This window comes from Hoplias malabaricus, chromosome 18 (genome assembly GCF_029633855.1).
Source record: "Hoplias malabaricus isolate fHopMal1 chromosome 18, fHopMal1.hap1, whole genome shotgun sequence".
Lineage (NCBI taxonomy): Eukaryota > Metazoa > Chordata > Actinopteri > Characiformes > Erythrinidae > Hoplias > Hoplias malabaricus.
In genome coordinates this window covers 18,802,558-18,826,787 of record NC_089817.1, presented here as the reverse complement: position 1 = coordinate 18,826,787, position 24,230 = coordinate 18,802,558, and the positions used below count along the sequence as shown (strand labels likewise).

General features: G+C 38.6%; 1 protein-coding gene and 1 long non-coding RNA gene across 2 annotated transcripts in view; both read right to left on the bottom strand.

The window, feature by feature from the left end:
- Positions 1 to 893, bottom strand: part of LOC136674678 (adhesion G-protein coupled receptor G2) — a 30,009-nt gene extending 29,116 nt beyond the window's left edge. The window contains exons 1-3 of the mRNA XM_066650811.1: positions 851 to 893; positions 658 to 756; positions 248 to 346 (exon numbers count right to left, since the gene is read on the bottom strand). The gene's annotated coding sequence lies outside the window, so the exon portion shown is untranslated. The remainder of the gene's footprint in view (positions 1 to 247; positions 347 to 657; positions 757 to 850) is intronic.
- A 189-nt stretch (positions 894 to 1,082) lies between these two features.
- Positions 1,083 to 22,865, bottom strand: LOC136674353 (uncharacterized). Its single transcript, XR_010796041.1, has 3 exons — positions 22,632 to 22,865; positions 6,825 to 6,922; positions 1,083 to 1,168 (listed from the first exon to the last, which is right to left on the bottom strand). It is a non-coding gene; the product is annotated as an uncharacterized lncRNA (long non-coding RNA).
- Between the last annotated feature and the right edge of the window lie 1,365 nt (positions 22,866 to 24,230).

Sequence of the window (24,230 nt, the reverse complement as noted above, 5' to 3'; positions counted from 1 at the left end):
CACCTTGTGTAACAGCACTAGGGGAAGATGCGTGTGTACCAAGAGCAACCAAATGACATCGTAGGGAGACTCTTCTTTAGGCTGCTTTTTATGCCAGATGTACAAACCCTCAAAAGCAATTTATGAGTCTGCCTTACCTCTAGGCCAAGACAAGAGTCACAGTGATAGTTGCTAGTTACAATCCTGATTCCAGTACACTCAATCAGGAGAAAAACCTACTAAAGGCCGCTCTATTTTGCCATCTTACCTGTTGTAGCTTGAGAACTAAATGTGCCCAGTGAAGACCAATTTGCTGTGCCTCTTACTGGCAATGCAGTTGTATTTGTTTGATCTGTAGACTGTGAACCTGAAAAAGGGAAAAAAATTTAATTTTTTTTAATAATGCCTGTATTCACAGAAAAAAACATAAGCAGTTAATTACAGTGATATTCATGGATACTCATATCTGAATTAAATAATAATTAAACAATAAAAATAGCTATTTCTCCAAAGACATCCAATGGAGGGAGCTTTTGACTAACGGAGACAAAGTTATTTCAAGACAGAAACTGGGCTTGAGTTCTACAACACTAATCACAGCACTCTTCCAGTGTATTCAATCTGGATAATACAATTGTTGCAAAACCTAGTAAATGCTATTATATTTGGCAACCTCACCTGTTGTAGTTAAGCTAACTGTGGTCAGTGAAGTCAAAGTCACTGCTGTGTCTCCTACTAGTGATGTACTTATGTTTGTTTGATCTTTGGAACCAGAATCTTTAAAAGAGGGAGAAGGTGACACTGAAATCCCACATTAATAACTACAAAAAGGGGCACTAAAAATATTTGCATAGCACCTGACCTCTCTTACCAGATGTTTTGAGCTGGCCTAGAGTTGAGTGTAGGGATGTTATGCTTGCATTGGATGGTGGTTTTGAGGATGAACGTGGTGATCCTGAGTCAGGAGAAGGTGATGACACATTTCCTAAACTGGCTCCATTTGTGGATGACTGATGTTGAACAAATGAACTAAGTTTAAATAAGGATGTTGTGTCTCTGACAGTTGTGGATGATTCGACAATTGATGCCAGAGAGGACTTTATGCTTCGATTAGGTGAGGTGTTTACTGGAGAATTTGGTGTAGATGAAATTCTAGTAATTACTGTAGTTAATTTCTGAGAAGATGCATCTGAAAATTGAAGAATAAAATATTTTACATATGAAAGAAAAACACATTATAATTTTGTTGAATTTTGTTTTTTTCAAAATGCAGGAGGTTTCTTGGATGTAAAGGATGTGTTAATATAATTTCACTTGGAAAATCACAATATTATAAAAATGTCTATGTATAAATTGAAAGACTAATAGCATTCCTTTATTATTTTTTTTTATGTGTATTTATTGGTCATTGTAAAACATACAAAGAAATGTGTCTTCTGCATTTAATCCATCTGTAGCAGTGAACACACACACTAGAGCACTAGGGACTGTGAACACCCAGGAAGATGCTGTGGGTTCAATGTCTTGCTCAAGGTCACTTCAGCCATGGATGTTCCTGCCAGTCTTTGGGATTGAACCAGCAACCTTCCAGTAGCAAGCTCTGGTTTAGGTCAGAAATCAAAGTTTTCTAAAGTTATTTATTAACATGCCAGTGTATCTCATTTTAATGTTTAAAAAATATATATTTAAAAATAATTATAATAAAAAGAGCAATGAAATGCATAATTCTTTTGACTGACTAATGAGAATTCACAGATGTATACTTCTCAGCTTTGGTTTCGCACATGCTTATGGAAACAGATTAGGGTAAAAATATTTTGAGCTTCTGAAATAATATACACAAATACTTTTAGATTCTGTAGTTATATATTACTTTTCATGTGCATAACAGGCACACACACATGAATGCGTGAAATTGTAAACATGTAAAAATGATTCGCCACTGTAGAAATATTTTGTGCATGTGTGCATATGTTTTGCACACCCAGATATAATTTGCAACACTTCCAGCCTGGTCAAGAAGGCTCACCAGCACCTCTTTTTTCTGAGGACGCTAAAGAAACAACATCTGTCTCCAGCCATTCTGGTGCATTCTTCTATCGCTGTGTGATTGAAAGTATCCTGTCCAGCTGTATCACAGTCTGGTTTGGGAACTGCACTGTTGCTGACCGTAAGTCACTACAGCTAGTGGTGAATACGGCCCAGAAAATTACAGGGACCTCACTTCCATCAGTTGAGGACGTACAGAAGAAACGCTGTCTTCGTCGAGCCCGCAGCATTCTTATAGATTCCTCACACCCTGCTCATAGTTTGTTTGTCCTCTTGCCTTCTGGCAGGCGCATCAGCAGCCTCCGGACCAGGACAAGTAGATTGACAAACAGCTTCTTCCCCAGAGTTGTCTCCTTACTGAACTCTGTCCACCGATAACACATACTCATCCGTAATCTGGTCATTGACTGCACTACATTCTCTATATACTATTTTTACACTGTACATAATTGTATATTATATTGGGTTACACATATTCTGCACATTCAATTAATGTAAACATATCCAACCCTCCTTTGGTAACCCAACCTGTAAATTAGTTATCTGTATATCATGTTTATAGAATCTATATATCCATTGTATATCATGTTTATAGCATTTTTGTACTCCATCTGCACATCATGTCTTTCTTGCCAAACTACATACATACATACATACATAAATTTTCTTTTCCGCTTCTCCATTTCAGGGTCACGGTTTGCCAAACTATATATTGTTTTATTACATAATATATAATATACATGTACATGGACAAAAATACACGTATATTTGTTCATATTCATGCCTATATTTTCTATATTGTACATTCTGCACTTACTGCTTACTGCACTCTGGTTAGATGCTAAACTATATTTCATTGCCTTGTACTTGTACATGTGTAATGACAATAAAGTTGAATCTAATCTAATCTAAACATATGTAAATATGAATGAATACAAATTTTGCAGAAATATTTTCATTAGTGAGGTTTCACATGTCTTGAGATTGGGACACACACTATATATGTTTGTGTGCATCACTAAAATTACAAGTTTGAATCTCAAAACACAGGTATTAATTTTGTTCCTGTTTATACACCTGAGATGACTAGCCAATCACATGCTTCCCAATCACTAACCAGTGAGAATGCTGCTCCCTGAGTAGCCAATAAGGGAGCAAAAAATTCATGCTCTTGTTTTCTGAGTAAAAATCCAAGGTGCAGTTGGGCTTTGTATTTTTGGGTTCTGTATTTAAGTATATTAAGGGCAAACGGGGCCCTTATACAACCAAAATTATCAAAAGGTGATATACAACCACAGATATTCTAAATATTTTTGAATATTATTTCAGAAGCTCAAATACCAATCAAAATCCCTGACTTGATTTCATACTTGCTTGTCAAGCCATCAAAATGAAGCAGAGCTAGTTTAACTGGACTACAATGACTCTTTCACACATGAACAAGAATTTCTAGAGACTCTCTGGAGTATTGGGAACAGAGATGTCCCATTCACACATACATTACCTAGCAGGAGATTTTCTGCATCAGGACCAGTGGTTCTCTTTCCGAAAACGAATTTCACATTTTAATTAGTCAAACACAGGACACTTTTCAACTTTGCCTCAGTCAGGCCCATAAAAAATCAGGTCAGGCCCAGAGAAAGCAGTGTTGTTTCTGGAAACTGTTTATATGGTTTCTATTTTTGCATGATAGATGAACTTCCATTTGTGGATATAGCAATGAACTGTGTCCAGAGACAATGGATTTGGGAAGTTTCTGAGCTAATGCAATAATTTCCACCACAGAGTTTTGAATGCAGTGCCACCTGAGGCTCAAATTTCACAGCCAGCTAATACTGTTTTAGAGATTTATCTGGATTTTTTCAATCTTGTAATGATATTAAGTACTGTAGATGATTTTTTACTTGACATATGAGGTTATTTGCTACTTTACATCCATCCACTATCCACAGCTTATCTCGGTCCGGGTTGCGGGGGAAGCAGTCGGAGTAAAGAAACCCAGATCTCCCTCTCCCCAGCCACCGCCTCCAGTTCCTCCAGGGGTATACCGAGGCGTTCCTAGGCCAGTCGAGACATGTAGTCTCTCCAGCGTGTTCTTGGTCTGCCCCGGGGCCTCCTCCCCGTTGGACATGCCCGGAACACCTCACCAGGAAGGCGTCCAGGAAGCATCCAAACCAGATGCCCGAACCACCTCAACTGGCTCCTCTCGACGTGGAGGAGCAGCGGCTCCACTCCGAGTCTCTCCTGGATGTCTGAGCTCCTAACCCTGTCTCTAAGGGAGAGTCCAGACACCCTGCGAAGAAAACTCCCATGATCTCGTTCTTTCTGTCACTACCCAAAGCTCGTGACCATAGGTGAGGGTTGGGACGTAGATTGAACGGTAAATCGAGAGCTTTGCTTTTCTGCTCAGCTCTCTCTTCCCCACAACAGACAGGTACAGAGCCCGCATTACTGCTGATGCTGCACCGATCCGCCTGTCAATCTCCCGCTCCATCTTTTCCTCACTCATGAACAAGACCCCGAGGTATTTAAACTCCTCCACTTGAGGCAGGATCTCACTTCCAACCTGGAGAGAGCACTCCACCCTTTTCCGACTGAGTACCATGGACTCGGACTTGGAGGTGCTGATCCTCATCCATACCGCTTCACACTCAGCTGCAAACTGGTCCAGCAAGAGGCAAACTGGAGGTCCCGGCTTGATGAAGCAAACAAGACCACATCATCTGCAAAAAGCAGACATGGAATCCTGAGACCAACAAACCGGACACCTTCCGCCACTTGGCTACACCGAGAAATTCTGTCCATAAAAGTTATGAACAGAGCCGGTGACAACGGGCAGCCCTGATGGAGTCCCACTCTGACTGGAAACCAGTCAGACTTACTGCCAGCAATACAAACCAGACTCCTGCTCTGTTTATACAGGGACTGGATGGCTCATAGCAAAGAGCCCAGTACCCCATACTCCCAGAGCACCCCCCACAGAATATCCCGAGGGACACGGTCGAATGTTTCTCCTGATCCACAAAACACATGTAGACTGGTTGAGCAAACTCCCACGTCAACAGTCCCCCACCCCCACCATATACAGTGTTGGTGGAAACCCGCTTTCCCCTCCTGAGTCACCTGATGGTTTGCCAGAAACTTCTCAGAGCCAATGGAAAGTTGTTTTCCATGTTCTCACCGAACTCCTCTCACACCCGAGTTTTTGCCTCAGCGACAGCCAAAGCTGCGAGCCGCTTGGCTCCTCAGTACCTTTCGGCTGCCTCCAGAGTCCCCCGAGCCAACCAGGCTCGATAGGACTCTTTCTTCAGCTTGACAGCCCCCCTCAGCCAGGGTGTCCAAGCACCGATTGCCACCCCAACAGGCACCGACAACTTTGCAGCCACAGCTCCCTTCAGTTGCCTCAACAATGGAGGTCCGGAACATGGCCCATTCAGACTCAATGTCACCAGCCTCCCCCAGGATGCAGTCAAAGCTCTGCCCGATGTGGGAGTTGAAGATCTTTCTGACAGGTTCCTCTGCCAAACGTTCCAAACCCTCAGCACATGTTTGGGCCTGCCAGGTCTGTCTGGCATCCTTCCCCGCCATCTGATCCAACTCACCACCAGGTGGTGATCAGTTGACAGCTCAGCACCCCTCTTCACCCCAGAGTCCAGAACATATGGTCGCAGGTCCAATGATATGACTATAAAGTCAATTATCGAAATGCGGCCTCGGGTATCCTGATGCCAGGTGTACTTGTGGACACCCTTATGTTCGAACATGGTATATGTAATGGACAAAAGTGTGACGGGCACAGAAATCCAATAACTGAACACCACTCTGGTTCAGATCAGCGGGGTCGTTCCTACCAATCACGCCCCTCCAGGTCTCACTGTCATTGTCCACGTGAGCGTTGAAGTCCCCCAGCAGAACAATGGAGTCCCCAGAATGAGAGTTCTCCAGCACCCATTCTAGGGTCCCCAAGAAGTCATGGAACTCTGAACTGCTGTTCGGTGCATAAGCACAAACAACAGTCAGAGCCCTTTCCCCAACCCGAAGGCGCAGGGAAATTACCCTCTCGTCCACTGGGGTAAACCCCAAAACTTACAGGCGCTAAGCCGGGGGGCTATGAGTAAGCCCACTCCTGCCTTACGCCTCTCACCCTGGGCAACTCCAGAGTAAAAGAGCATCCAGCCCCTCTCAAGGAGATTGGTTCCAGAGCCCATACTGTGCGTCGAGGTGAGCCCAACTATATGTAGTCGGTACTTCTCAACCTCGCGCACCAGCTCAAGCTCTTTTTCCACCAGAAATGTTACGTTCCATGTTCCAAAAGCCAGTTTCTGTAACCGAGGATCAGAACGCCAGGGGCCCCGACCTCGGCTGCCACCCGATCCACAACTACTTTACATATTAACGGTAATATTGTATAATTTGGTAATAATGTTGACAATATGGCAAAATGAGGAAGGTATTTCAAAATGATGACATGTCTGATATGTTAAATTTTTGTTCTGTGTCATTCAGTCCCTGCCAAATGAGCTCAATTTCTCAGTTCAACATCTGAAATGTTGTCTTTGTATTGTTAAAAATATGGTTTAAGTGATTTGCACATCTTTTTTTTTTTTTTGCACAACCTCCCAACATTTTGAAAATAGGGTTTGGCATAAAAATACATTTGTGTTAATTAGATTTTGTTAATTGCTGCTTTAAATAAGTGTATACATGATACAGAAATGGCTCAAATTAACATCGTCATCTAAGTGATGAAAATTAGTACATGTTTTCCTTCTGTAATATGTGAGGTTAACCCCTACCTGCATATGCAAGCCAGATGAGGACAAAGTGCAGGACATGATACCAAAATTTCTTCTGCTTGCCATGCCATCCACAGGGATTCGGGCTCGCCATCCTTCTGCAACAGAGATCCACAATATTAGAACTCACTACAAACCACAGGTATTCTACCATATACATACAGATGCTTAACTATATTTTGATAGAAATATAGAAGCAGAACGTACATGAGCAAATGCCTGTTAGCCTATATTTAGTTTGATTCTGGAAAATACCGGAACATATTGCAATATTTGACCTGATATTAAAACAGATAACATGACATAAAAGCTGACAAGCAATGTGTGTTAAACTAAATAATATATTTAACAACAAATTAATTGATACATCAGTATAAAAGGCAAGTGACTAGTTTTATGCGCGAGCAGGAAGAGGAGGCACGGTTTCGTAACAGCAGCGTCACAGGCAAAACAAGGCCAGTGGCTTCAATGGGAGAATGTAGATTTTCTGGTGTGAGTAGTGTACAGGGGCTGGCACCCTGAAGCATATTCTATCAGCTTGAAAAGTTAGTTTGTCACAGGGTCAGTATATATGGAGACATAATCAGGTGCTAATGATTTTAGCATGTTTGCTGGAAAGCAAATTGCTAGAGGTTAATGCATTAATGAAATTGCTGGTGGATGTAGGAAAAAAGCTGCAGGTCCCAGAGTGAATTGAGTTAACAACACTGAGGCCAGACATGGTGCTGTACACTGAAGGTAAACGGATAGTTTATTTCATAGAGTTAATGGTTCCATTTGAGGATGCAGTAGATAAAGCAGTTGAAAGGAAGAAGCTGAAGTACGCAAACTTGGCGGCTGAGGTGAGGGAATTAGCAGGCACACGTAAGACCTGTGGAGATAGGTGTTTGTATTTGTATTTGTAGCCAAATCAGCCACATCCCTGCTTGTGCAGTTGGGCATCAGGGGCCAGAAATGAAGGGGAGCTGTGAAGAAGTTATCGGAAACAGCTGACAGGTGTTGTCAGTGGTTGTGGATAAGGAGAGCACAGATTACTGGAGCAAACACACTGTAGAGATTGCACTGGGATTGTTGGTGATGTAGCATGTAAAGTTCACATGGAACTGGTGGCATTGAGCATGCATTAACAGTGATAGGTATAATCTGCCCCAATGGCAACATATACAAAGTAAACACAAATGGCCCCAAAACTGAACCCTGCGGAACACCACAGGATAATGGAGTAGACTCAGACACAAAATCTGAAACCTATTTATCAGCGGTCTACCCTAACAAACGCAGAGCTATGGTCCGAGTAATACTAACACTGAATAATCACTTACATCAGCCACTGTTAACAAACCATTAGAGACCCTCAGAAGAGCCACTTACAAAACCCAGACTGAAATTGATCATAAATATTGTATGTCTCTAAAGCAACAGGGGGTTGATTGGCCACCACCTTCTCTAGAATTTTAGCCAAAAAAGGGTGTTTCGATATAGGCCTCTAATTCTGAAACACAGCTGTCTCTAAATTGGAATTCTTCAATAATGGCTAAACAGTATCATGTTAAAAATAAGATGTAACACAACCTGTAGACAGTGAAGAATTAATAATAGCAAATACTGCAGGGACAATACTTGGTAAAACTTTTTAAAATAAAGGAAAAGGGTTCACATCCAGAGCACTAGTGAATGGCTTTAATTTTCTAGTCACATCCAACATATCTTCTAAGCTGTTAGAATGGAAGGAATCCAAAACTTAATGAGATGATGAGACTAACAATTGAAATACACGTCTGGACTGTACTTATGGCCATGACTTTATCAACAAAAAACGATCAAGGCCTATTACAATCATTGACAGAAAAACATATAGAGAGTGTTGTAGAAAACAATTTTATTACTTTGTGTTTGTTGACAAATGTCCTTAAATGATGATTAGTTAAATTAGCATTTACAATTACATACTCATTGTGTGAAATCCTATATCTTATATGCATTTATATGAATGACTAACCAGCATTTATTTTTGCTTGACATTTTTGCTTGATTCTGCACTACTAACTCATATGATAATTACTCCTAAAGACTAACTTCACTATATGGCATGATAACTTGATATTTACACATTTTTAATTCTTAACGTCTAACCTTGAACAGATGTGCACTCCAGGATTGTAACACACTGACATCATAGTGTTGGTCACGGAGGCGCTGATCTGTAGCTTCCTGAATTCAGGCACCTGAATATTGCACGGAAGAGCTGAGTACTAACACGTGAAATTATGCATATTAATATACGCTAATCAGCCAGAAACGCCTCACCACCAGGCTATACGTCATCTGGGGTATAACTGTTGGAGTCAGATCATGGGAGGTCAGAGTTTTTACTTGGGAGGGGTATCACACTGTTCTCAATGTGTTAATTCTCTTGGATCCAATATTGTAAAATAAATACTTTGATTTGCTTTGAACTTCACTCGACTGGTGTCTGCGACTCTCTCGTGACGGACACGCCTCCCCCGAAGAGGGAGAGTGTATTTTTGGACCTTTTTGTTACTTTCTCATGAGTTGGTAAATTTTAAAATACTTTGAGAACGGTCCAAAGAACATTTTTATCTTCAAGAGGTGGTCTAAAAGATCTTGACAAATGCGTAAATATTAATCCACAAATTAAACAAGTTACAAATAAGTTTCTGTATTCAGAAATAAATATTTCCCAATCTGTGTCTCATGGTCTGCAATTTGTACAATAGTTATTGTTATATATAGTTATATTCATTAATAGTTATATTCATAAATAGATGTGTTTGGTTTTCATACATATATCATCACTTTATGTGAAAAATAAATACATTTGTTTACCTTTACATTGCATATATATGTAATGTCACAGTCTCGAATATATAATGTATTTTTAAAATGTTGTATCTGCGTTTGTGGGTTAAGTCACTCGCCTGTTTTCCGTAACATATTTTTGTTCATTTCCTCTCGTAAGATTATTGTTAAAAATAAACGTGTGCATGCTCATATACTTCCGTGCATAAATATTTAATTTGTACACAAAAATGTTTTGGGTTTTTTTTTTATACGAATAAGACTTCAAAAATATACGATTATAAAGACTTACGCATACGACTTGAATTTTTACGGGTACGACGGATTACGAACACGAATTGGAAAATAAGAACACTCAAAAATATGTACTGCGGTTAAGCCAGCCGCCGTTTGAGAAAACACGGTTAAACTAGCCGCACGTCAGATTTTAGTGCGCGTACACTAGTGACAAACCGGTAATACTCGAGGAGCGTGAAGACTTGAGCTTATGCCCTTCATTTTAAAGCAAAAGTAACGGCATTTGACCGGTTTATATATTGGTCATTTCTAGTAAGCAGTCCATACAATCAACAGATATCAGTTCAGGGTTTACTACACTATCTATCTATGAAGTATGAGATGATATTACTGTATAGTTTTTATGTAAATGACATTCAAAATCCCAATAATTATCCATTGTTTTTTTTTACCTGAGTCAGGTTCACTGCTTTATAATATAGTTATTTCTAACAAGTAGTCCACACAACCAACAGATATCAGTTCTGCACTATGTACCTATGAATATGAAGTGATTTTACTGTATAGTAAAATCACTAAATCACATAAATAAAAACTATACAGTAAAATCACTTCATACTTCATAGATACATAGTGTAGTAAACCCTGAACTGATATCTGTTGATTGTGTGGACTACTTATTAGAAACGATCATTTTATAAAGCAGTAAACTTGAGTCGTCATTAAAAACAATGGAGAATTATTATGATTTTGAATATCATTTACTCAAAAACTATACAGTAAAATCACTTCATATTTCATAGGTACATAGTGTGGTACACTCTGAACTGATATCTTTTGGATGTGTGGACTACTTGTTAGAAATGGCTATATTATAAAGCAGTGAACTTGAGTTAACATTAAAAACAATGGACAATTATGGGGAATTTGAATGTCATTTACATACAAACTATACAGTAAAATCACTTCATATTTTATAGGTACATAGTATGGCAAACACTAAATTGATATATATTGGTTGTGTGGACTACTTATTCAAAATAACCATTTTATAAAGCAGTAAACTTGAGTTAATATTAAAAACAATGGATAATTATTGGGATTTTGAATGTCATTTACATAAAAACTATACAGTAAAATCACTTCATACTTCATAGATACATAGTGTAGTAAACTCTGAACTGATATCTGTTGATTGTTTGGCCTACTTACTAGAAATGACCAATATATAAACCGGTTAAATACTGTAACTTCCTTTAAAATGAAGGGCATAAGCTCAGGTCTTCACGCGCATTGAGTATTACCGGTTTGTCACTAGTACACGCGCACTAAAATCTGACGTGCGGCTAGTTTAACCGTGTTTTCTCAAACGGCGGCTGGTTTAACCGCAGTAAATAAGTCACTGTACTCACAGGCAAGATGGATAGAGCAGGCCAATCGATTTAATATAGTGCGCATACGTGGTCTACTGCATCTTGTTGTGAACTGGTGGTGGCAGCAGTGTACATTTTATTAGTTTGGTTCTTGGACTGAATGGAGAATGGGAGAAACGAAAAAACGGCTTATTTATTCATTTTCAGTTTGAACACACGAAGACAGGAACGAGAATACAGTCGGTTCATTATTTTGATTAGGAAGTGTGGGCGGGCTTAAAGCACACTTTAAACTTCTTTAGTCAGTCTGAGCGATAACCTGTTCTTTAGCAGCTCTCTGCAGTTAAAATAAAACTCCCAAACTCTTAGACTCTGGACACGCATGTATTATCAGTTTGTGTGAAATTACAGACTTGTATGTATACTGTGTTTTAACATTATAATTTAACATGGGGTGGGGGGGTTGCATTTTATTTTAAATGGATTATAAAATCATCTTTAAATTGAATTTCATGAAATTGAATATGGTTTGCCTGCTCATAGAGTTAATTATAGATAACGAACATGGGCATGTTTCTATTATCTGGCATTATAATTCAACCACAGAAAAATACTTTATATGTTATATTTTCGTTTTTTTTTAATGCTCCAGGCACATAAGCTTAATATTGCACAAGCAGGAAAAACAAAATAACATAGATAAAAACAAATGACCAAAATAAAATTAAATACAACTCAGATGATGTTACTTTTAATAAAATGTGTCCTTTTCATCTGTCTGTCTACAACTTCCTTGCTCCACTATATTCATCAGTTACCACATGAAAATAAAATAAAACATAGAAATGGGGCTTTAATATGTAAATACACTTCATTACAGGTTAATACCATATAATAATAAAATAACATATATTGACACAGAATGTGTGTGTGTCTGTGTTGCCCTGTGAAGGACTGGCGTCCCCTCCAGGGTGTATTCCCGCCTTGCGCCCAATGATTCCAGGTAGGCTCTGGACCCCCCGCGACCCTAAATTGGATAAGCGGTTACAGATAATGGATGGATGGATATTGACACAAGGGGACACCATACGCTTTTATTTGACACCTCTCCCACCAGTTCAAGACAAGACGCAGCAGACCACGCATGCGCAGTATATCAAATCGATTGGCCTTCTGCACTATCCTTCTTGTATGGAATCAGATTTTTGCCATAAAGAATCGCACAAAATGAAATAATCTCAAACATAAAACTTATAACTAGCAAACAAAATATCCAGCTCTGACGTTTGTGCTCTATGACTTCAGTATTGTGCGCGAGCTCTCTCAGTTTTGACACAAACCTCTCGCGTGGGCGGGTTTTCTCAGGGATGCCTTCCCATTGGCTAATGAATTTTTAAGTGACAACAGTGTCCAAGGTATTTTGAACTGCGCATGCGTACTTCACGTTGCAGCTCAGCAGTGAAGAGACACAGTGGGGATTTTACATAAACATGAACACTCTCTGTGATTTACTGTTTTAAAACGCTAAAATACCTGCAAAGTCCGACGATATCAATATAGATATTGATGTAGTTTCGTCTAAAAAATATTACTGTGAAAACAAACCTGTTTGTCTCTCGTAGATACAGATCTGAGGTAAATGCACAGTGATGTCTGTGTTTACTCAGGATAAAACAGAATAAATGAGCATTTATTTCTGTTTATTTGTAAAATATTTTTATATTAGTGCTTGAGCTCCTGTTCAGAATCCCGTTTACGAATGTGTTGAACCTATTCCACAATGGCTGTTATGATTTAAATGCTCAGATTTTATTTTGATGATCAGAGTTAAATTTCATATGTGCATTTTGTGTTACATGAGGTCAGAGAAAAGAGAAACATGACAATAAGGAGTGTGAGAGATGTTCTTGTTCCTTTAATGAATGCAAATTTAATAAAGTTGTATAGAACCTTTGCAAAGTCCATTGTCATTTTCGCATTTTGTGAGGAAACGTGAATGATTCATTTAAAACATCTTTAATCAACATTAGCAATCAGCAATAATTATAATAATAAATATTATTAATGTTAATAATACTGCGACCCTGAACTGGATAAGCGGTTACAGATAATGAATGAATGAATGATGTTAATAAACAAGAAGAGGTGAAGTGACAAAACATGTAAAATGTCCTAATAGTATGCTGTTTAAGCAAAAATGGGCTATATGTTTAAATATTAGGAAAGCGTAAATTCTATAAGAGTTATTCAGCAACGTTCATATGCGTGATATTCGGGTTTCCTCCCTCGCTCCAAAAACATGTCGGTAGGTGGATTGGTGACTCAAAAAGTGTCCCAATGTGTGAGTTTATGTCACCCTGTGCCCCCTCCTGGGTGTTCCCGCTTTGTGCTCAGTGATTCCGGGTAAGCAGTTACAGACAATGAATGAACATTCATACACACCGGTTTAAATACAAATGATAAAATTGTAAATGCAACACAGATTTGGCTTTTGTTGTTACTGTTTTTTTTTTCTTCTATTTCCAAAAAAAGACATGAAAGAAAACATGACTTGGTCAATAAAGATTAAGTAAACAAAAAAACTTTAATTCAACAAAAGTTTAATTCAACAGTAATAAAAAAATGTACCCTCCAATCATTTGTCATTTTATGGTAACTGTAGCATAATATAAAACATGACAATGGTCATTTAATTCAACAAAAATAACCATAAAAAAGTTTGAAAATGGCAAGTGGTAAGAATTTATTCGTCACTACATTCATTATGAGTAATATCCAGGAAACAGAGCAGGAAATTTTGCATTGTTCTGATGGGCATAATACTATATCCAAAATATGTGTGGATTTTTTTTTTATATAAAATAATATAAAACATAGTGAACAAATTACATGTTGCAATGTGTGTCTGGCACATTTGTGTTATTTTGGCCCATAAATGTAAGCATAATAAAAATGTTAAAACCTGAAGGCGCTAAATGTCTAAAGGCTCAGTATTGCAACACTAAATACAGCACTGTAATCAGTGTTATCAATCTGCACTGTATTTAGGCTATGTGGGCTTCATGTTTTTAATATGAAAATCAGTTTTGCCTAATTTGTAGAAGATGTAATTGATCTACTAGCATCCCTGGAAAACACCCACTCATTCATTCAATATCCTGTGTGTTTTTTTTTAAACAGGGCGAGTGCAGACATGGGCATATGATCACCACTCAAACTTGTGAACTTGGCAGACAATATTTTGATATTCTTGTGACCAATGCATGTGCAAAATCTGGCTGCAGCTGCAAAACAGTTTGGCTGAGACATAATTATTGATTAGCAAAAGTGGTTTACCGATATCCAATCAGATGAACTCCCTTTCAAGGAGCAATCTGTAATACTGACATCAAGCGTTTAAAATAGGAACTATAATACAGTTTCAAAACATTTGAGAGAACTGTCTGCCTCCTCCCCAAACGTAAAGATCGAGCAGGTTGCCAGTTCCAGGAAAACTGAACAAACAAGCAAGAGACGAGTTTAAGAACTTGGGTCGTAATACCTAAGAAGAATGTGCCATAATCAACCAATTTACACACAAAATTTTTCTTCATCTCACTAAAACATCCATCTATGCCAAATAAAAAGTGAACATGCGGCCGCCATTTCTCTGCATTTACTGTCTTTACTGTCCACATACACCTGAAATATTTCTATATATTTTTTTCAGAAATGATTTGCTGTTACCTGTTCAGGAGGAAATTAGCAAGCGCTGACTTTGTTCTGTAGAATTGCTTTGTTCTGTAAACTGCCTCCACTTTTCAAACACAAGGCCAATATTTCCTCTCATTTTACTCCATCTTTGGTCATGGAGATTTTTAGAAGGGCAGTGGGGCTTTTTGGGTCTGGTGAAATATAACATTAACTATGTTCACCAGGCTGTTTGCAGACCTGGTCAGGATTGGACAGAGGGCGGGATGACAGGCAGGACCTCGGAGGGCAGGATCATAGGAGCTCTGCTCTGGACTGGGCACTTCTCAAGGAGAATATTCTGTTTTAGCAATGCTCTGAGAGGCAGCAGTGACTGTTTCCTTAATCTATGATCACACACCCTGGACATTTTAAGAGTAAGTACAGTAAATATCCTACATATTGCTCCTTTAAAGTGACACACAGCACAGTAACATTTTCCTGATTACAACATGTGTAGGTGCCAAAAACTATTACTTGTTTTTAACAAAACTATAGAGATATTAATATACTTCTTAATACACTGAAAAATACTAATAACTAATTTCCCAAATAATTTCCTAATTAATTACCAATATACACTGATCAGTCATAACATTAATACCACCTCTTTGATCTACACACTTAAAATTACACACTGTAGCTCTTTGTTGCACCCAACCCACAACCCCTTGCACAACACACACTCACACATCACCATCACATCAGTTTCACTGCAAGGCTGAGAATAATCCATCACCCAAATCATACCTGCTTTGTAATGGTCCTATAGGGGTTCTGAGTATTGATGAAAATTGTAAAAGGTGGTAAAAAACGTATGAACAGCAGCAGAAGGACTACAGTTTGTAAATGTAGAAATACAAAATGCTCCTGTATAGTCAGTGGAGCTGAGAAAATAGACAGTGAGTGCACAAACAAGGAAGTGGTAGTAATGTTATGATTAATTTGTTATTAAATTTAGTCTCATATCACACACACACACACATACACACAACTGGAGCAAGAGGCTGCCAATGACTTCGGCGCCCAGGGAGCAGTTTGGAAGTTTAGGTGTCTTGCTCAAGGGCATTTCAGCCATGAATAATTTGTTCCTGCCAGTCCTGGGAATTGAATAAGCGACCCTTTGGCCTCAAGCTCACCTTTCTAACCAGCTTCCCTGTTTAAAATTGAAGGTTCATTTAAACTTAAAAACAAAGGTGCCACCAAAGTTTCTTTGAGCAATGCCATAGAATAACTATTTTTGGTTCCTCAAAGGCAATGTCTATATTTGTGGGGAAAAATACTGTATTCTGGTTTGTTTATCTTCAGAAGCTCTGAGTTTTTTAAAGTGGAACCATTTGTATGACTTTGTACACATTTGTACGTGGCTGAAATTTAACTTTAAAAAACTGTCTAAGTTTTTTATTCACTGTTTGAATTACCACAGAAACTTGTTACTTGAGCACTTCTTCTCTGTGGTTAATTCCATGCAGTTAGTGCTTTCCTGAAATTAGGATCAGTTCCATCTACAGCAAAAATAATTGAATAATACACACAAATGGGACAGGAATAGAGCAATATTCTTGTCTTGCTTTTCAACCTTTGAAGATCTCTTCATTATCAAAATATGGAGACCTTTTGTTTTTTTTTACCCAGATACAGGCACTGGGGCTTCATTAACGCACATTAGGATGGAGCTAAATCATTGACATAAGTATTTTAATCTGAATTTTGAATATTTTAATTATATTTGTCCGAATATTTTATATTTGTATTATTTTAGTATAATAAATGGCATTTGATATACTTAAAATTTTGAGGTGGTCAAATATTTAGATTTGAAAAAATGTAAATTAAAAATCAGATCATAATATTTCATGTTTAAAAAAATGTATTTAAAAAATACAGACACATAAATTCAAGTCTAAAAAATCAAAAATACAAATCAAGGACACAGGTGAACCAGTGGGCTTCTCAGAAAAAGTATATTCCTGTCTTCTTAACTTTACTCCAAACAAGGCAGGTCTCCCAATTATAAAGCCACCAGTGCATGTTTTTAGGTTCAGGTTCAGGTCTCACTAATTTTAGATGAGGCGACTGGACCTCCATTAGCACTGTTTTATAATCAGACATTTACTGAAATAAAATATTTGTATGTACATGAAGGGTTCCCCACTATGCCCTGTACCATATTATTCTGGGTAATAATTATATAAAAGTATTTGGGTTTAGTAACATTAAGAATATCACAGTTTAAATTGAATATATTCATGATCTGACAGTTTTCTCGTGTAAATGTTTGCCATTTCTGTACAGTCTTTTTTTAAAAACATATTGTCTTAGGGGGGCGGCATGGTGGCGCAGCAGGTAGTGTCGCAGTCACACAGCTCCAGGGGCCTGGAGGTTGTGGGTTCGATTCCAGCTCCGGGTGACTGTCTGTGAGGAGTTGGTGTGTTCTCCCCGTGTCCGCGTGGGTTTCCTCCGGGTGCTCCGGTTTCCTCCCACAGTCCAAAACACACGTTGCAGGTGGATTGGCGACTCGAAAGTGTGTGAGTGAATGTGTGTGTGTCTGTGTTGCCCTGTGAAGGACTGGCGTCCCCTCCAGGGTGTATTCCCGCCTTGCGCCCGATGATTCCAGGTAGGCTCTGGACCCCCCGCCACCCTAAATTGGATAAGCGGTTACAGATAATAATGGATATTGTGTTAGGGGAAAAGCTCTGTGTTACGTGCAGTAGAGATTTAATTTAAACCTCATAAAGTTCAGATCAGTTTATGATCATGTTATGTTCATAACAAACTACAAAATTGAAGACACTGATAAATGGCACTCAATTCCTTTACACTCGATCATGGCAGGAGCTGAAAAACTAAAATTTTAATAATGATGTGTCATTAAACCCAAGCATCTTTACATTTATTTAACCACAATAATATATACTTGATGAGGTGTTTTTGTAGAAATATTTATATTTCTATAAATGTTTGATTGAAAAACAGTGTTAGTATTTGTGATTCATGGTTACTGATCAAGCCACTCGCTCTCTGGTGTTGTGGCTCTAATATTCTTGGGATCTTGTTTGTTTTTGTGTAAAATTAAAGAATAAAATCTGCTGTGAACTTGTCAGAAAGGCAGTAACAATCTGTGTTCAATGTTGGTGTGGGTTACGGACAGAGGAGCTGACTTTCAGTCAGAAAGTGAAAGGCTTGTGTCACAGAAACACCTCCACATATGAATAAGAGTTATAAAATCTCCACAACTTTCAACATATTTCTGTCTGAGCGTCCAGTAAAAGACTCTAACACTGAGCAGAGATCGTCTAAACTAGAGCAAAAGTGATGGACACAAAGATATGAGGTGAAGTGTGTTCCATTTCTACTCTCAGGCCCCTTGATCAATAGAACATTGTGCTCTTTTGCTCATGCTTACCCTGCCATTAAAATGCTCACTTCAAGGAGGTTCTTTAGGGTTCAGGGCAGGAAATGGGACACTGTGTGACCGCTCTGTGATTGGTGGTTTTGAGAAGAGGGCACTGTGATTGTTTAATGCTGCAATCAATGGAATGCAAAAAAAATGCAGTCTCTCTGTGGACATTAACTTTACCTGAGAAGTCCGCAATTTGACCTCTGTCCTAGATTAGTATTTTTGCTATCTGGATTTTAGACTTGAATTTATGGGTTAAATTTGTTAATGTCACCTTTTTAAGTGTGTTAAAGGCAGAATGAGAAGGATTTGTTATCTGTTTAAGCAGAAAATTCATTAATTAATTGTGTGTAGCCACTTATCCAGTTCAGGGTTGCAGAGGGTCTGGAGCTTACCCGGATTCACCGGGTGCAAAGCGGAGACACACACTGGACAGGGCGCTAGTCATCACATAGCACACACATTCACATATTTACACCTAAGGACACTTTTGAATAACCAATCCACTTACCAATATGTATATTTTTGTACTGTGGAATGAAATGGGAACACACATAGGAAACCCACGCAGACAAGGGCAGACAGTCACCTGAGGCAGGGCTCAAACCCACAACCACAGAACTAGAGCTGTGTGACAGCAACACATCCTGTTATGCCATCATGCAGACCATATTTCTGACATGCACTACAAATGATTTCCTACAAAAGTTAATTAAATTTCATTCTCTCTCCCTCTCACTCTTTTTTTGGGAGGGGGGGTTGTTTGTGTGTGTATTTATTATTTTCTTGAACATGTTGAACGAAGCTTGAACGAAGAAATATTACTTCTATAACATGTACAGAGAGTAAATTCAAAGTAGTAAAATCACTCACAAAGTCGATATATATGGCGTCACCTTGTGTTTAGATTACTGACACTAGGTCTGGCAATAGGATTTAGGGCTGTAATCCTGTTCCACAAACATGAAAGGAAATTATGTTTAGAGACTGCAGATCTTATTATTAATTCATCCTAGTGAGTATTTCACAGATCAAAATAAAACAAAAAAAACCCTGCCTGCTTTTCAATGATTCTAAGAGCACAAGTGAGCTGTGAGTTACACTTAGATAAATACTACTACTACTAATTCTAATAAAATACAAATATTAATACTAATACTAATACTATTACTAAAGAATGCCTTACCCAGTAAACAAGGAACGTCCCTGGACGTTCAAAATAGGTCTGAAAGCAGTCTGTCCGTCAAGGACATACAAACCGGATTCCAAAAATTTAGGACACTAAACAAATTGTGAATAAAAACTGAATGCAATGATGTGGAGATGGCAAATGTCAATATTTTATTTGTAATAGAACATAGATGACAGATCAAAAGTTTAATCTGAGTAAATGTAACATTTTAAAGGGAAAATATGTTGATTCAAAATTTCACAGTGTCAACAAATCCCAAAAAAGTTGGGACAAGTAGCAATAAGTGGCTGGAAAAAGGAAATTGAGCATATAAAGAACAGCTGGAAGACCAATTAACACTAATTAGGTCAATTGACAACATGATGCTCAGAGTTTCTCAGAGTGTCAGTGTCTCTCTGAAGCCAAGATGGTAAGAGGATCACCAATTCCACCATTGTTGTGCAGAAAGATAATGCAGCAATACCAGAATGGTGTTACCCAGCGTAAAATAGCAAAGACTTTTAAGTTATCATCATCAACCGTGCATAACATCGTAAAAATATTCAGAGAATCTGGAACATTTGCTGTGCGTAAGGGTCAAGGCCGTAAAACTCTACTGGATGCTTGTGATCTCCGGGCCCTTAAACGTCACTGCACCTCAAACAGGAATGCCACTCTCAAGAAAATAACAGAATGGGCTCATGAATACTTCCAGAAAGCATTGTCTGTGAACACAATCCACCGTGCCATCTGAGTTGCCAGCTGAAACTCTACAGTGCAAAGAGGAAGCCATTTCTAAGCAAGCTCCACAAGCTCAGACGTTTGCACTGGGCCAGGGGTCTTTTAAAATGGAGTGTGGCAAAATGGAAGACTGTTCTGTGGTCAGATGAGTCACGATTTGAAGTTCTTTATTGAACACTGGAACGCCATGTCATCCGGACCAGAGAGGATAAGGATAACCCAAGTTGTTATCAATGCTCCGTTCAGAAGCCTGCATCACTGATGGTATGGGGTTGCATGAGTGCTTGTGGCATGGACAGCTTGCATGTCTGGAAAGGCACCATGAATGCAGAGAACTATGTTCAGGTTATAGAACAACATATGCTCCCATCTAGACGTCATCTCTTTCAGGGAAGACCCTGCATTTTTCAACAAGATAATGCCAGACCACATTCTGCAGCAATCACAACATCATGGCTACGTAGGAGAAGGATCCGGGTACTGAAATGGCCAGCCTGCAGTCCAGATCTTTCACCTATAGAGAACATTTTACGCATCATAAAGAGGAAGGTGCGACAAAGAAGGCCCAAGACGATTGAACAGTTAGAGGACATGAATAATATGAATGTTATGTTATATGAGGACATGAATGTTAGTTACACATGAATGGGAGAGCATTCCTGTTTCTAAACTTGAGAAACCGGTCTCCTCTGTCTCCAGACGTCTGTTAAGTGTTGTAAGAAGAAGGGGGATGCCACACAGTGGTAAAAAATGGCCTTGTCCCAACTTTTTTGGGATTTGTTGACGCCATGAACATATTTTTCCCTTAAAATGATACATTCTCCCAGTTTAAACTTTGGTCTGTGATTTGTGTTCTATTCTGAATAAAATATTAGATGTTGGGACCTCCACATCATTGCATTCAGTTTTTATTCACAATTTGTTTAGTGTCCCGACTTGGGAATCCGGTTTGTATTTTAAACGTCAATGGACGTTAGTTAAGTGGTGACCAATCGATAACGTCAGTGGACGTCCAAAACGCGTTTTATACAAGTAATTTTTTTCGGGACCAATTAATAACGTCAATGGATGTCCAAAATACGTCTAATAGTCGTCTTTTCAATGTCTGTGTTTGGACGTCTTTTCAACTTTCATTTTCAACCTTAAGAGAGCGTTGATTAGACGGCAGTCATTACGTTATTTCAACGTGGAATCAACGGCAAATTGTTCACTGGGTACTCTGTATGATTATTTCATTGTTGCATGCTTGTTGAATGTGTGTTACATTCAAGTCTTGTTTACTTCCTTATACAAAACCAACATGTTAATGTACACTGGAGAAAGGTGACTTATAAGACGTTATGCAAGCGAATCTTAAGTAAATTAAAGATAAAAAAAAAAAAAAACACTGCATCTTTAACCACATAACTATTCTGAACACACCTAAAAATTAATGAACGCCTTTGCCTGCTTAAAAGAGGAAGCATTACCTCAATAGCTGCAGTGATTTTGTCTTATCAACACTGATATAAATCTAGCTACTACAAAGGCTGTGAAATATTAAAATGCCTTTGATGATCACACATATACATAGAGTGGGAGATCAACATGCTTTGTATTTTACCTGTGAGGTAAGGTTTCTATTGTTCCGTCTAGTTATTACTGGAAAGGTTACATTTATTTTCACCACATGGACAATGCCGCTCTTGTTTGTCCAGACAGTTTCATGAAGGGCAGTTTCATTTGCTGATTTTTTAAATGAAATCTGTCTCTAGAAGAACAAAGGTAAAAGCCAAAGCCTATTTAGAAGATTAAAATAAATTACCAAATATTAATACAAACTGAATAAACGTCCACTATACATTTATACACTTAAATCACCTGTCACTTTCAATTTATAATCAACTTAAAAGAAAATTATTCCCTGGTCAGATTGGATAGTTAAAAATATAAATTCGAATAGAAGTATATTACAAACTCAATTGCTGATCCTTTCTGTACATAGATATTACTTGAGGATTGTGGCTATTAACGATTTTAAATACATACAACTCTCGTTCCTTATTTGATCGCTCATATTACACATCTAATAAATGGAGGAACAATTGTGGAAGTATAGTTAATTTAATTCTTTTCCTAAAGAGAGTTGTCCCAAATGGCACAATAATTAACAAACATTGTGCGCGTGGGTTAAATGTACATTTTAATATCATTCACTTCGACACAGATTGCTCTGGTTTGAATGAACACATTCTGAAAAAAAAAGCATTGAATCTCATCTGCCTAGAATTACGTGCAACTTTATAAACTGACGGAAGCGTTTCGAATATCATTTTAATGTCATGTAAGTGTAATACCTTGTGGACGGACGAAGATCAGCTGTGAGACCCCTACACTTCAGGTCATTACGTTCTGTAGCTGAGTAGCCTCTTTCCACAACGACCCCACCAGTGTTCTCCACAAGCTGCAAAATCCTCGACGGTTTAATACAGCCTCTTAAAATGTTTGTTTTCTTAAAAAATATATACGTGACAGAGTCAAGAAAATAATCCTCGTGTTTTCTTTGTATTAATCGCTTAACGTGGATACACTGAGGATCTCAGGCATATCCTCTACAGACTGAAATTTTGATACACCCTTTTCTCCACTATCAGATCTGGACTATGTGGTTGCACCCATATCGGCATCATACATGTCATTAGAGCACACCTCTTGCCCAGCCCTAAGTGCCTGCAGGTCTTTTTTCTCCCAGGCTTTGTTTTTGCCTGTTTTTATTGTTGGTCCTGTAACTATAGATACTGCTGTTTACAGAGAGCTGTACTTAAACCCACATTTATACATATAAAATCCCCATTACAAAGTAATGAGGATATTTGTACTCAACTATTCCAGAATGCTGTAAGTAAACTTACATTCAATGTTTCAATCATCCTATTAGTCTTACAATGATATTCTTAAGTATGTTTGTCTATTAGGGTATTAATTGCCTTGCCCCCAGTGATTCCAGGTAGGCTCTGGACCCACCATGACCCTGAATTGGATAATCAATCAATCAATCAAATTTTATTTATATAGCTCTTTTCACAACAAAAAGTCGTCACAAAGCAGCTTTACAAAGATCCGGGTCCAAGCCTCCTATGAGCAAGCCAGGGGCAACAGTGGCAAGGAAAAACTCCCTCAGCACACGAGGAAGAAACCTTGGAAGGAACCAAGACTCATACGGGGAACCCATCCTCCTCGGGTCGACACCGGAGACACAACAGAGAACAGAAGTAAAAGTGAAATGATGACAGATGAAGGGGTTATAGTAATATAAATGTAGTATATTAGTGATGATGGAGAAGCGGAAAAGAAAATGATGAGGATGATGATATTAGTGATGTATGAGTCTGATGAAGGAGGAGGTGATCGGGGATTCTGTGTGAGTTAAAATTAGGTGCAGAGTTAATCTGAGATAAAACAGTATGGCCAAGCATGATAGTGTAGATGAGACAAGGCCAGGATCTTGTACAGGATACACAGGGGCTGAATCAGGGCAACACCTGGAGAGCAGCAGGATATCTCAAAGCATGAGAGAGACGGGAGAAAGAAAACCAGACAAAGGGAACTAATAAAAATAGAGGTTAGTAGGGTCATGGTAAAGAACGGGCAAATTTGTCCTGCGAAAAAAGCTTCCACGGGTCAGGCAAGAGAACCCAGCGACAGACAGCGTGTTGGTGGTTACTAGAAGGCTAACTAAAAATGCTTAATGCAGGGTTAATACAGAACAGTGAAAATATGAAAACCAGCCCAAACACAAATAGAGAAAGAGTAACCTGAAAGTGAATGATTAACCAAAAGCTTGTTTGAAAAGGTAGGTTTTTAATCTAGATTTAAAGATTGAGAGTGTGTCTGAGCCCCGAACAGGAAACCGGAAGGCTATTCCAGAGTTGAGGAGCTTTGTGAGAAAAGGCTCT